Below are 15,170 nucleotides of genomic sequence, written 5' to 3'. Positions count from 1 at the left end.
ATCTACTTCAAAGAACAATGCTTTTCATTAAAGACATACATAGAACACATTTAGTGAAAATCTACCATTACTGTTATAGTAGAACTCAAGTCATTGGCCAAATGTGTATGTTATGATTTTTTGTCGTTTGTGATGGATCAACAAGATGGTGTAGTAGTTCACAAATATAGGTTACGTTTAAAGTAAAATAAATGTAATTTAAGCAAAGGCTCACTTGAAAGAGGACTTGCTAACAAGCCTGTGATATTGCTGAGAACACAACCAACAATGTATAAAGAAATGATTTAAAATATGACAAGTGGTGTCAGACAACTCATCTTTATTTCTGCCAGAAAGACGAGGTGGCCGAGTGGTTAAGGCGATGGACTGCTAATCCATTGTGTTCTGCACGCATGGGTTCAAATCTTGTCGGTTTGGAATTTTTTCCTTGGAAATGGAATTTTGCAAATAATGCTTCATAAGTGAAGCTGACACTCAAATGTCAAAAATAAACTAATTCAATTAAGAAATCTACTTCAATGAACAATGCTTTTCATTAAAGACATACATAGAACACATTTAAGGAAAATCTACCATTACTGTTATAGTAGAATTCATGTCATTGGCCAAATGTGTATGTTATGATTTTTTGTCGTTTGTGATGGATCAACATGATGGTGTAGTAGTTCACAAATATAGGTTATGTCTAAAGTAAAATAAATGTTCTTTAAGCAAAGGCTCACTTGAAAGCGGACATGCTAACAAGCCTGTGATATTGATGAGAACACAACCAATAATGTATAAAGAATTGATTGAAAACAGGACAAGTGGTGTTAGAAAACCCTTCTTTACTTGTGCCAGGAAGACGAGGTGGCCGAGTGGTTAAGGTGATGGACTGCTAATCCATTGTGCTCTGCACGCATGGGTTCAAATCCCATCCTCGTCGGTTTGGAGTTGTTTGCTTGGAAATGGAATTTTTGCAAATAATGCTTCATAAGTGAAACCAACACTCAAATGTCAAAAATAAACTAATTCAATTAAGAAATCTACTTCAAAGAACAATGCTTTTCATTAAAGACATACATAGCACACATTTAGTGAAATCTACCATTACTGTTATAGTAGAAGTGATGTCATTGGCCAGATCTGTAAGTTATGATTTTTTGTCATTTGTGATGGATCAACATGATGGTGTAGTAGTTCACAAATATAGGTTACGTTTAAAGTAAAATAAATGTTCTTTAAGCAAAAGCTCACTTGAAAGTGGACTTGCTAACAAGCCTGTGATATTGCTGAGAACACAACCTACAATGTATAAAGAATTGATTTAAAATATGACAACTGGTGTTAGAAAACCCTTCTTTATTTGTGCCAGAAAGATGAGGTGGCCGAGTGGTTAAGGCGATGGACTTCACTTCACTTCACTTTACTTATGAAGCATTATTTGTAAAAATTCCTTTTCCAAGCAAACAATTCCAAACCGACGAGGATTGGATTTGAAACCCATGCGTGCAGAGCACAATCCATTGTGCTTTGCATTCATGGGTTCCAATCCCATCCTCGTCGGTTTGGAATTGTTTGCTTGGAAATGGAATTTTTGCAAATAATGCTTCATAAGTGAAGCTGACACTCAAATGTCAAAAATAAACTATTTCAATTAAGAAATCTACTTCAATGAACAATGCTTTTCATTAAAGACATACATAGAACACATTTAGTGAAAATCTACCATTACTGTTATAGTAGAAGTCGTAGAAGTCATGTCATTTAGTGAAAATCGAAGCCAAATGTGTGTGTTATGATTTTTTATCGTTTGTGATGGATCAACATGATGGTGTAGTAGTTCACAAATATAGGTTATGTTTTCAGTAAAATAAATGTTCTTTAAGCAAAGGCTCACTTGAAAGAGGACTTGCTAACAAGCCTGTGATATTGCTGAGAACACAACCAACAATGTATAAAGAAATGATTTAAAATATGACAAGTGGTGTCAGACAACTCATCTTTATTTGTGCCAGAAAGACGAGGTGGCCGAGTGGTTAAGGCGATGGACTTCACTTCACTTCACTTTACTTATGAAGCATTATTTGTAAAAATTCCTTTTCCAAGCAAACAATTCCAAACCGACGAGGATTGGATTTGAACCCATGCGTGCAGAGCACAATCCATTGTGCTCTGCATTCATGGGTTCCAATCCCATCCTCGTCGGTTTGGAATTGTTTGCTTGGAAATGGAATTTTTGCAAATAATGCTTCATAAGTGAAGCTGACACTCAAATGTCAAAAATAAACTATTTCAATTAAGAAATCTACTTCAATGAACAATGCTTTTCATTAAAGACATACATAGAACACATTTAGTGAAAATCTACCATTACTGTTATAGTAGAAGTCGTAGAAGTCATGTCATTTAGTGAAAATCTAAGCCAAATGTGTGTGTTATGATTTTTTGTCGTTTGTGATGGATCAACATGATGGTGTAGTAGTTCACAAATATAGGTTATGTTTAAAGTAAAATAAATGTTCTTTAAGCAAAGGCTCACTTGAAAGAGGACTTGCTAACAAGCCTGTGATATTGCTGAGAACACAACCAACAATGTATAAAGAAATGATTTAAAATATGACAAGTGGTGTCAGACAACTCATCTTTATTTGTGCCAGAAAGACGAGGTGGCCGAGTGGTTAAGGCGATGGACTGCTAATCCATTGTGCTCTGCACGCATGGGTTCAAATCCCATTCTTGTCGGTTTGGAGTTGTTTGCTTGGAAATGGAATTTTTGCAAATAATGCTTCATAAGTGAAGCTAACACTCAAATGGCAAAAATAAACTAATTCAATTAAGAAATCTACTTCAATGAACAATGCTTTTCATTAAAGACATACATAGAACACATTTAGTGAAAATCTACAATTACTGTTATAGTAGAAGTCATGTCATTGGCCAAATGTGTATGTTATGATTTTTTGTCGTTTGTGATGGATCAACAAGATGGTGTAGTAGTTCACAAATATAGTTTATGTCTAAAGTAAAAATAAATGTTCTTTAAGCAAAGGCTCACTTGAAAGTGGACATGCTAACAAGCCTGTGATATTGATGAGAACACAACCAATAATGTATAAAGAATTGATTTAAAACAAGACAAGTGGTGTCAGAAAATCCTTCTTTATTTGTGCCAGAAAGATGAGGTGGCCGAGTGGTTAAGGCGATTGACTTCACTTCACTTCACTTTACTTATGAAGCATTATTTGTAAAAATTCCTTTTCCAAGCAAACAATTCCAAACCGACGAGGATTGGATTTGAACCCATGCGTGCAGAGAACAATCCATTGTGCTCTGCATTCATGGGTTCCAATCCCATCCTCGTCGGTTTGGAATTGTTTGCTTGGAAATGGAATTTTTGCAAATAATGCTTCATAAGTGAAGCTGACACTCAAATGTCAAAAATAAACTAATTCAATTAAGAAATCTACATCAATGAACAATGCTTTTCATTAAAGACATACATAGAACACATTCAAGGATAATCTACCATTACTGTTATAGTAGAAGTCATGTCATTGGCCAAATGTGTATGTTATGATTTTTTGTCATTTGTGATGGATCAACATGATGGTGTAGTAGTTCACAAATATAGGTTACGTTTAAAGTAAAATAAATGTTCTTTAAGCAAAAGCTCACTTGAAAGTGGACTTGCTAACAAGCCTGTGATATTGCTGAGAACACAACCTACAATGTATAAAGAATTGATTTAAAATATGACAACTGGTGTTAGAAAACCCTTCTTTATTTGTGCCAGAAAGATGAGGTGGCCGAGTGGTTAAGGCGATGGACTTCACTTCACTTCACTTTACTTATGAAGCATTATTTGTAAAAATTCCTTTTCCAAGCAAACAATTCCAAACCGACGAGGATTGGATTTGAACCCATGCGTGCAGAGCACAATCCATTGTGCTCTGCATTCATGGGTTCCAATCCCATCCTCGTCGGTTTGGAATTGTTTGCTTGGAAATGGAATTTTTGCAAATAATGCTTCATAAGTGAAGCTGACACTCAAATGTCAAAAATAAACTATTTCAATTAAGAAATCTACTTCAATGAACAATGCTTTTCATTAAAGACATACATAGAACACATTTAGTGAAAATCTACCATTACTGTTATAGTAGAAGTCGTAGAAGTCATGTCATTTAGTGAAAATCTAAGCCAAATGTGTGTGTTATGATTTTTTGTCGTTTGTGATGGATCAACATGATGGTGTAGTAGTTCACAAATATAGGTTACGTTTAAAGTAAAATAAATGTTCTTTAAGCAAAGGCTCACTTGAAAGAGGACTTGCTAACAAGCCTGTGATATTGCTGAGAACACAACCAACAATGTATAAAGAAATGATTTAAAATATGACAAGTGGTGTCAGACAACTCATCTTTATTTGTGCCAGAAAGACGAGGTGGCCGAGTGGTTAAGGCGATGGACTGCTAATCCATTGTGTTCTGCACGCATGGGTTCAAATCTTGTCGGTTTGGAATTTTTTCCTTGGAAATGGAATTTTGCAAATAATGCTTCATAAGTGAAGCTGACACTCAAATGTCAAAAATAAACTAATTCAATTAAGAAATCTACGTCAATGAACAATGCTTTTCATTAAAGACATACATAGAACACATTTAAGGAAAATCTACCATTACTGTTATAGTAGAAGTCATGTCATTGGCCAAATGTGTATGTTATGATTTTTTGTCGTTTGTGATGGATCAACATGATGGTGTATTAGTTCACAAATATAGGTTATGTCTAAAGTAAAATAAATGTTCTTTAAGCAAAGGCTCACTTGAAAGCGGACATGCTAACAAGCCTGTGATATTGATGAGAACACAACCAATAATGTATAAAGAATTGATTGAAAACAAGACAAGTGGTGTTAGAAAACCCTTCTTTACTTGTGCCAGAAAGACGAGGTGGCCGAGTGGTTAAGGTGATGGACTGCTAATCCATTGTGCTCTGCACGCATGGGTTCAAATCCCATCCTCGTCGGTTTGGAGTTGTTTGCTTGGAAATGGAATTTTTGCAAATAATGCTTCATAAGTGAAGCCAACACTCAAATGTCAAAAATAAACTAATTCAATTAAGAAATCTACTTCAAAGAACAATGCTTTTCATTAAAGACATACATAGCACACATTTAGTGAAATCTACCATTACTGTTATAGTAGAAGTGATGTCATTGGCCAGATCTGTAAGTTATGATTTTTTGTCATTTGTGATGGATCAACATGATGGTGTAGTAGTTCACAAATATAGGTTACGTTTAAAGTAAAATAAATGTTCTTTAAGCAAAAGCTCACTTGAAAGTGGACTTGCTAACAAGCCTGTGATACTGCTGAGAACACAACCTACAATGTATAAAGAATTGATTTAAAATATGACAACTGGTGTTAGAAAACCCTTCTTTATTTGTGCCAGAAAGATGAGGTGGCCGAGTGGTTAAGGCGATGGACTTCACTTCACTTCACTTTACTTATGAAGCATTATTTGTAAAAATTCCTTTTCCAAGCAAACAATTCCAAACCGACGAGGATTGGATTTGAACCCATGCGTGCCAATCCCATCCTCGTCGTTTTGGAATTGTTTGCTTGGAAATGGAATTTTTGCAAATAATGCTTCATAAGTGAAGCTGACACTCAAATGTCAAAAATAAACTATTTCAATTAAGAAATCTACTTCAATGAACAATGCTTTTCATTAAAGACATACATAGAACACATTTAGTGAAAATCTACCATTACTGTTATAGTAGAAGTCGTAGAAGTCATGTCATTTAGTGAAAATCGAAGCCAAATGTGTGTGTTATGATTTTTTGTCGTTTGTGATGGATCAACATGATGGTGTAGTAGTTCACAAATATAGGTTATGTTTTCAGTAAAATAAATGTTCTTTAAGCAAGGGCTCACTTGAAAGAGGACTTGCTAACAAGCCTGTGATATTGCTGAGAACACAACCAACAATGTATAAAGAAATGATTTAAAATATGACAAGTGGTGTCAGACAACTCATCTTTATTTGTGCCAGAAAGACGAGGTGGCCGAGTGGTTAAGGCGATGGACTGCTAATCCATTGTGTTCTGCACGCATGGGTTCAAATCTTATCGGTTTGGAATTTTTTCCTTGGAAATGGAATTTTGCAAATAATGCTTCATAAGTGAAGCTGACACTCAAATGTCAAAAATAAACTAATTCAATTAAGAAATCTACGTCAATGAACAATGCTTTTCATTAAAGACATACATAGAACACATTTAAGGAAAATCTACCATTACTGTTATAGTAGAAGTCATGTCATTGGCCAAATGTGTATGTTATGATTTTTTGTCGTTTGTGATGGATCAACATGATGGTGTAGTAGTTCACAAATATAGGTTATGTCTAAAGTAAAATAAATGTTCTTTAAGCAAAGGCTCACTTGAAAGCGGACATGCTAACAAGCCTGTGATATTGATGAGAACACAACCAATAATGTATAAAGAATTGATTGAAAACAAGACAAGTGGTGTTAGAAAACCCTTCTTTGTTTGTGCCAGAAAGACGAGGTGGCCGAGTGGTTAAGGCGATGGACTGCTAATCCATTGTGCTCTGCACGCATGGGTTCAAATCCCATCCTTGTCGGTTTGGAGTTGTTTGCTTGGAAATGGAATTTTTGCAAATAATGCTTCATAAGTGAAGCCAACACTCAAATGTCAAAAATAAACTACTTCAATTAAGAAATCTACTTCAAAGAACAATGCTTTTCATTAAAGACATACATAGCACACATTTAGTGAAATCTACCATTACTGTTATAGTAGAAGTGATGTCATTGGCCAGATCTGTAAGTTATGATTTTTTGTCATTTGTGATGGATCAACATGATGGTGTAGTAGTTCACAAATATAGGTTACGTTTAAAGTAAAATAAATGTTCTTTAAGCAAAAGCTCACTTGAAAGTGGACTTGCTAACAAGCCTGTGATATTGCTGAGAACACAACCTACAATGTATAAAGAATTGATTTAAAATATGACAACTGGTGTTAGAAAACCCTTCTTTATTTGTGCCAGAAAGATGAGGTGGCCGAGTGGTTAAGGCGATGGACTTCACTTCACTTCACTTTACTTATGAAGCATTATTTGTAAAAATTCCTTTTCCAAGCAAACAATTCCAAACCGACGAGGATTGGATTTGAACCCATGCATGCAGAGCACAATCCATTGTGCTCTGCATTCATGGGTTCCAATCCCATCCTCGTCGGTTTGGAATTGTTTGCTTGGAAATGGAATTTTTGCAAATAATGCTTCATAAGTGAAGCTGACACTCAAATGTCAAAAATAAACTATTTCAATTAAGAAATCTACTTCAATGAACAATGCTTTTCATTAAAGACATACATAGAACACATTTAGTGAAAATCTACCATTACTGTTATAGTAGAAGTCGTAGAAGTCATGTCATTTAGTGAAAATCTAAGCCAAATGTGTGTGTTATGATTTTTTGTCGTTTGTGATGGATCAACATGATGGTGTAGTAGTTCACAAATATAGGTTACGTTTAAAGTAAAATAAATGTTCTTTAAGCAAAGGCTCACTTGAAAGAGGACTTGCTAACAAGCCTGTGATATTGCTGAGAACACAACCAACAATGTATAAAGAAATGATTTAAAATATGACAAGTGGTGTCAGACAACTCATCTTTATTTGTGCCAGAAAGACGAGGTGGCCGAGTGGTTAAGGCGATGGACTTCACTTCACTTCACTTTACTTATGAAGCATTATTTGTAAAAATTCCTTTTCCAAGCAAACAATTCCAAACCGACGAGGATTGGATTTGAACCCATGCGTGCAGAGCACAATCCATTGTGCTCTGCATTCATGGGTTCCAATCCCATCCTCGTCGGTTTGGAATTGTTTGCTTGGAAATGGAATTTTTGCAAATAATGCTTCATAAGTGAAGCTGACACTCAAATGTCAAAAATAAACTATTTCAATTAAGAAATCTACTTCAATGAACAATGCTTTTCATTAAAGACATACATAGAACACATTTAGTGAAAATCTACCATTACTGTTATAGTAGAAGTCGTAGAAGTCATGTCATTTAGTGAAAATCTAAGCCAAATGTGTGTGTTATGATTTTTTGTCGTTTGTGATGGATCAACATGATGGTGTAGTAGTTCACAAATATAGGTTATGTTTAAAGTAAAATAAATGTTCTTTAAGCAAAGGCTCACTTGAAAGAGGACTTGCTAACAAGCCTGTGATATTGCTGAGAACACAACCAACAATGTATAAAGAAATGATTTAAAATATGACAAGTGGTGTCAGACAACTCATCTTTATTTGTGCCAGAAAGACGAGGTGGCCGAGTGGTTAAGGCGATGGACTGCTAATCCATTGTGCTCTGCACGCATGGGTTCAAATCCCATTCTCGTCGGTTTGGAGTTGTTTGCTTGGAAATGGAATTTTTGCAAATAATGCTTCATAAGTGAAGCTAACACTCAAATGTCAAAAATAAACTAATTCAATTAAGAAATCTACTTCAATGAACAATGCTTTTCATTAAAGACATACATAGAACACATTTAGTGAAAATCTACAATTACTGTTATAGTAGAAGTCATGTCATTGGCCAAATGTGTATGTTATGATTTTTTGTCGTTTGTGATGGATCAACAAGATGGTGTAGTAGTTCACAAATATAGTTTATGTCTAAAGTAAAAATAAATGTTCTTTAAGCAAAGGCTCACTTGAAAGTGGACATGCTAACAAGCCTGTGATATTGATGAGAACACAACCAATAATGTATAAAGAATTGATTTAAAACAAGACAAGTGGTGTCAGAAAATCCTTCTTTATTTGTGCCAGAAAGATGAGGTGGCCGAGTGGTTAAGGCGATTGACTTCACTTCACTTCACTTTACTTATGAAGCATTATTTGTAAAAATTCCTTTTCCAAGCAAACAATTCCAAACCGACGAGGATTGGATTTGAACCCATGCGTGCAGAGAACAATCCATTGTGCTCTGCATTCATGGGTTCCAATCCCATCCTCGTCGGTTTGGAATTGTTTGCTTGGAAATGGAATTTTTGCAAATAATGCTTCATAAGTGAAGCTGACACTCAAATGTCAAAAATAAACTAATTCAATTAAGAAATCTACATCAATGAACAATGCTTTTCATTAAAGACATACATAGAACACATTCAAGGATAATCTACCATTACTGTTATAGTAGAAGTCATGTCATTGGCCAAATGTGTATGTTATGATTTTTTGTCATTTGTGATGGATCAACATGATGGTGTAGTAGTTCACAAATATAGGTTACGTTTAAAGTAAAATAAATGTTCTTTAAGCAAAAGCTCACTTGAAAGTGGACTTGCTAACAAGCCTGTGATATTGCTGAGAACACAACCTACAATGTATAAAGAATTGATTTAAAATATGACAACTGGTGTTAGAAAACCCTTCTTTATTTGTGCCAGAAAGATGAGGTGGCCGAGTGGTTAAGGCGATGGACTTCACTTCACTTCACTTTACTTATGAAGCATTATTTGTAAAAATTCCTTTTCCAAGCAAACAATTCCAAACCGACGAGGATTGGATTTGAACCCATGCGTGCAGAGCACAATCCATTGTGCTCTGCATTCATGGGTTCCAATCCCATCCTCGTCGGTTTGGAATTGTTTGCTTGGAAATGGAATTTTTGCAAATAATGCTTCATAAGTGAAGCTGACACTCAAATGTCAAAAATAAACTATTTCAATTAAGAAATCTACTTCAATGAACAATGCTTTTCATTAAAGACATACATAGAACACATTTAGTGAAAATCTACCATTACTGTTATAGTAGAAGTCGTAGAAGTCATGTCATTTAGTGAAAATCTAAGCCAAATGTGTGTGTTATGATTTTTTGTCGTTTGTGATGGATCAACATGATGGTGTAGTAGTTCACAAATATAGGTTACGTTTAAAGTAAAATAAATGTTCTTTAAGCAAAGGCTCACTTGAAAGAGGACTTGCTAACAAGCCTGTGATATTGCTGAGAACACAACCAACAATGTATAAAGAAATGATTTAAAATATGACAAGTGGTGTCAGACAACTCATCTTTATTTGTGCCAGAAAGACGAGGTGGCCGAGTGGTTAAGGCGATGGACTGCTAATCCATTGTGTTCTGCACGCATGGGTTCAAATCTTGTCGGTTTGGAATTTTTTCCTTGGAAATGGAATTTTGCAAATAATGCTTCATAAGTGAAGCTGACACTCAAATGTCAAAAATAAACTAATTCAATTAAGAAATCTACGTCAATGAACAATGCTTTTCATTAAAGACATACATAGAACACATTTAAGGAAAATCTACCATTACTGTTATAGTAGAAGTCATGTCATTGGCCAAATGTGTATGTTATGATTTTTTGTCGTTTGTGATGGATCAACATGATGGTGTATTAGTTCACAAATATAGGTTATGTCTAAAGTAAAATAAATGTTCTTTAAGCAAAGGCTCACTTGAAAGCGGACATGCTAACAAGCCTGTGATATTGATGAGAACACAACCAATAATGTATAAAGAATTGATTGAAAACAAGACAAGTGGTGTTAGAAAACCCTTCTTTACTTGTGCCAGAAAGACGAGGTGGCCGAGTGGTTAAGGTGATGGACTGCTAATCCATTGTGCTCTGCACGCATGGGTTCAAATCCCATCCTCGTCGGTTTGGAGTTGTTTGCTTGGAAATGGAATTTTTGCAAATAATGCTTCATAAGTGAAGCCAACACTCAAATGTCAAAAATAAACTAATTCAATTAAGAAATCTACTTCAAAGAACAATGCTTTTCATTAAAGACATACATAGCACACATTTAGTGAAATCTACCATTACTGTTATAGTAGAAGTGATGTCATTGGCCAGATCTGTAAGTTATGATTTTTTGTCATTTGTGATGGATCAACATGATGGTGTAGTAGTTCACAAATATAGGTTACGTTTAAAGTAAAATAAATGTTCTTTAAGCAAAAGCTCACTTGAAAGTGGACTTGCTAACAAGCCTGTGATACTGCTGAGAACACAACCTACAATGTATAAAGAATTGATTTAAAATATGACAACTGGTGTTAGAAAACCCTTCTTTATTTGTGCCAGAAAGATGAGGTGGCCGAGTGGTTAAGGCGATGGACTTCACTTCACTTCACTTTACTTATGAAGCATTATTTGTAAAAATTCCTTTTCCAAGCAAACAATTCCAAACCGACGAGGATTGGATTTGAACCCATGCGTGCCAATCCCATCCTCGTCGTTTTGGAATTGTTTGCTTGGAAATGGAATTTTTGCAAATAATGCTTCATAAGTGAAGCTGACACTCAAATGTCAAAAATAAACTATTTCAATTAAGAAATCTACTTCAATGAACAATGCTTTTCATTAAAGACATACATAGAACACATTTAGTGAAAATCTACCATTACTGTTATAGTAGAAGTCGTAGAAGTCATGTCATTTAGTGAAAATCGAAGCCAAATGTGTGTGTTATGATTTTTTGTCGTTTGTGATGGATCAACATGATGGTGTAGTAGTTCACAAATATAGGTTATGTTTTCAGTAAAATAAATGTTCTTTAAGCAAGGGCTCACTTGAAAGAGGACTTGCTAACAAGCCTGTGATATTGCTGAGAACACAACCAACAATGTATAAAGAAATGATTTAAAATATGACAAGTGGTGTCAGACAACTCATCTTTATTTGTGCCAGAAAGACGAGGTGGCCGAGTGGTTAAGGCGATGGACTGCTAATCCATTGTGTTCTGCACGCATGGGTTCAAATCTTATCGGTTTGGAATTTTTTCCTTGGAAATGGAATTTTGCAAATAATGCTTCATAAGTGAAGCTGACACTCAAATGTCAAAAATAAACTAATTCAATTAAGAAATCTACGTCAATGAACAATGCTTTTCATTAAAGACATACATAGAACACATTTAAGGAAAATCTACCATTACTGTTATAGTAGAAGTCATGTCATTGGCCAAATGTGTATGTTATGATTTTTTGTCGTTTGTGATGGATCAACATGATGGTGTAGTAGTTCACAAATATAGGTTATGTCTAAAGTAAAATAAATGTTCTTTAAGCAAAGGCTCACTTGAAAGCGGACATGCTAACAAGCCTGTGATATTGATGAGAACACAACCAATAATGTATAAAGAATTGATTGAAAACAAGACAAGTGGTGTTAGAAAACCCTTCTTTGTTTGTGCCAGAAAGACGAGGTGGCCGAGTGGTTAAGGCGATGGACTGCTAATCCATTGTGCTCTGCACGCATGGGTTCAAATCCCATCCTTGTCGGTTTGGAGTTGTTTGCTTGGAAATGGAATTTTTGCAAATAATGCTTCATAAGTGAAGCCAACACTCAAATGTCAAAAATAAACTACTTCAATTAAGAAATCTACTTCAAAGAACAATGCTTTTCATTAAAGACATACATAGCACACATTTAGTGAAATCTACCATTACTGTTATAGTAGAAGTGATGTCATTGGCCAGATCTGTAAGTTATGATTTTTTGTCATTTGTGATGGATCAACATGATGGTGTAGTAGTTCACAAATATAGGTTACGTTTAAAGTAAAATAAATGTTCTTTAAGCAAAAGCTCACTTGAAAGTGGACTTGCTAACAAGCCTGTGATATTGCTGAGAACACAACCTACAATGTATAAAGAATTGATTTAAAATATGACAACTGGTGTTAGAAAACCCTTCTTTATTTGTGCCAGAAAGATGAGGTGGCCGAGTGGTTAAGGCGATGGACTTCACTTCACTTCACTTTACTTATGAAGCATTATTTGTAAAAATTCCTTTTCCAAGCAAACAATTCCAAACCGACGAGGATTGGATTTGAACCCATGCATGCAGAGCACAATCCATTGTGCTCTGCATTCATGGGTTCCAATCCCATCCTCGTCGGTTTGGAATTGTTTGCTTGGAAATGGAATTTTTGCAAATAATGCTTCATAAGTGAAGCTGACACTCAAATGTCAAAAATAAACTATTTCAATTAAGAAATCTACTTCAATGAACAATGCTTTTCATTAAAGACATACATAGAACACATTTAGTGAAAATCTACCATTACTGTTATAGTAGAAGTCGTAGAAGTCATGTCATTTAGTGAAAATCTAAGCCAAATGTGTGTGTTATGATTTTTTGTCGTTTGTGATGGATCAACATGATGGTGTAGTAGTTCACAAATATAGGTTACGTTTAAAGTAAAATAAATGTTCTTTAAGCAAAGGCTCACTTGAAAGAGGACTTGCTAACAAGCCTGTGATATTGCTGAGAACACAACCAACAATGTATAAAGAAATGATTTAAAATATGACAAGTGGTGTCAGACAACTCATCTTTATTTGTGCCAGAAAGACGAGGTGGCCGAGTGGTTAAGGCGATGGACTGCTAATCCATTGTGCTCTGCACGCATGGGTTCAAATCCCATCCTTGTCGGTTTGGAGTTGTTTGCTTGGAAATGGAATTTTTGCAAATAATGCTTCATAAGTGAAGCCAACACTCAAATGTCAAAAATAAACTAATTCAATTAAGAAATCTACATCAAAGAACAATGCTTTTCATTAAAGACATACATAGCACACATTTAGTGAAATCTACCATTACTGTTATAGTAGAAGTGATGTCATTGGCCAGATCTGTAAGTTATGATTTTTTGTCATTTGTGCTGGATCAACATGATGGTGTAGTAGTTCACAAATATAGGTTACGTTTAAAGTAAAATAAATGTTCTTTAAGCAAAAGCTCACTTGAAAGTGGACTTGCTGACAAGCCAGTGATATTGCTGAGAACACAACCTACGATGTATAAAGAATTGATTTAAAATATGACAACTGGTGTTAGAAAACCCTTCTTTATTTGTGCCAGAAAGATGAGGTGGCCGAGTGGTTAAGGCGATGGACTTCACTTCACTTCACTTTACTTATGAAGCATTATTTGTAAAAATTCCTTTTCCAAGCAAACAATTCCAAACCGACGAGGATTGGATTTGAACCCATGCGTGCAGAGCACAATCCATTGTGCTCTGCATTCATGGGTTCCAATCCCATCCTCGTCGGTTTGGAATTGTTTGCTTGGAAATGGAATTTTTGCAAATAATGCTTCATAAGTGAAGCTGACACTCAAATGTCAAAAATAAACTATTTCAATTAAGAAATCTACTTCAATGAACAATGCTTTTCATTAAAGACATACATAGAACACATTTAGTGAAAATCTACCATTACTGTTATAGTAGAAGTCGTAGAAGTCATGTCATTTAGTGAAAATCTAAGCCAAATGTGTGTGTTATGATTTTTTGTCGTTTGTGATGGATCAACATGATGGTGTAGTAGTTCACAAATATAGGTTACGTTTAAAGTAAAATAAATGTTCTTTAAGCAAAGGCTCACTTGAAAGAGGACTTGCTAACAAGCCTGTGATATTGCTGAGAACACAACCAACAATGTATAAAGAAATGATTTAAAATATGACAAGTGGTGTCAGACAACTCATCTTTATTTGTGCCAGAAAGACGATGTGGCCGAGTGGTTAAGGCGATGGACTGCTAATCCATTGTGTTCTGCACGCATGGGTTCAAATCTTGTCGGTTTGGAATTTTTTCCTTGGAAATGGAATTTTGCAAATAATGCTTCATAAGTGAAGCTGACACTCAAATGTCAAAAATAAACTAATTCAATTAAGAAATCTACGTCAATGAACAATGCTTTTCATTAAAGACATACATAGAACACATTTAAGGAAAATCTACCATTACTGTTATAGTAGAAGTCATGTCATTGGCCAAATGTGTATGTTATGATTTTTTGTCGTTTGTGATGGATCAACATGATGGTGTATTAGTTCACAAATATAGGTTATGTCTAAAGTAAAATAAATGTTCTTTAAGCTAAGGCTCACTTGAAAGGGGACATGCTAACAAGCCTGTGATATTGATGAGAACACAACCAATAATGTATAAAGAATTGATTTAAAACAAGACAAGTGGTGTTAGAAAACCCTTCTTTGTTTGCGCCAGAAAGATGAGGTGGCCGAGTGGTTAAGGCGATGGACTGCTAATCCATTGTGCTCTGCACGCATGGGTTCAAATCCCATCCTCGTCG

At 35.1% G+C, this 15,170-nt stretch overlaps 9 non-coding genes across 9 annotated transcripts; all 9 read left to right on the top strand.

Moving 5' to 3' along the window:
* The first annotated feature begins 843 nt into the window (after positions 1–843).
* TRNAS-GCU (transfer RNA serine (anticodon GCU)) lies at positions 844–925 on the top strand. Its single transcript has one exon. It is a non-coding gene; the product is annotated as a tRNA-Ser (tRNA).
* Positions 926–2,642: 1,717 nt separating this feature from the next.
* TRNAS-GCU (transfer RNA serine (anticodon GCU)) lies at positions 2,643–2,724 on the top strand. Its single transcript has one exon. It is a non-coding gene; the product is annotated as a tRNA-Ser (tRNA).
* A 2,204-nt stretch (positions 2,725–4,928) lies between these two features.
* TRNAS-GCU (transfer RNA serine (anticodon GCU)) lies at positions 4,929–5,010 on the top strand. The gene has a single exon. It is a non-coding gene; the product is annotated as a tRNA-Ser (tRNA).
* Positions 5,011–6,556: 1,546 nt separating this feature from the next.
* TRNAS-GCU (transfer RNA serine (anticodon GCU)) lies at positions 6,557–6,638 on the top strand. The gene has a single exon. It is a non-coding gene; the product is annotated as a tRNA-Ser (tRNA).
* A 1,716-nt stretch (positions 6,639–8,354) lies between these two features.
* On the top strand, positions 8,355–8,436 carry TRNAS-GCU (transfer RNA serine (anticodon GCU)). The gene has a single exon. It is a non-coding gene; the product is annotated as a tRNA-Ser (tRNA).
* Positions 8,437–10,640: 2,204 nt separating this feature from the next.
* On the top strand, positions 10,641–10,722 carry TRNAS-GCU (transfer RNA serine (anticodon GCU)). Its single transcript has one exon. It is a non-coding gene; the product is annotated as a tRNA-Ser (tRNA).
* A 1,546-nt stretch (positions 10,723–12,268) lies between these two features.
* On the top strand, positions 12,269–12,350 carry TRNAS-GCU (transfer RNA serine (anticodon GCU)). Its single transcript has one exon. It is a non-coding gene; the product is annotated as a tRNA-Ser (tRNA).
* A 1,074-nt stretch (positions 12,351–13,424) lies between these two features.
* TRNAS-GCU (transfer RNA serine (anticodon GCU)) lies at positions 13,425–13,506 on the top strand. Its single transcript has one exon. It is a non-coding gene; the product is annotated as a tRNA-Ser (tRNA).
* A 1,582-nt stretch (positions 13,507–15,088) lies between these two features.
* TRNAS-GCU (transfer RNA serine (anticodon GCU)) lies at positions 15,089–15,170 on the top strand. The gene has a single exon. It is a non-coding gene; the product is annotated as a tRNA-Ser (tRNA).

The sequence above is a fragment of the Taudactylus pleione genome, unplaced genomic scaffold, assembly GCF_031769625.1.
Source record: "Taudactylus pleione unplaced genomic scaffold, aTauple2 ptg000994l, whole genome shotgun sequence".
NCBI classification, from domain to species: Eukaryota; Metazoa; Chordata; class Amphibia; order Anura; family Myobatrachidae; genus Taudactylus; species Taudactylus pleione.
Note: the sequence above shows the minus strand (reverse complement) of the source record. Positions and strands in the feature narration are given on the sequence as shown.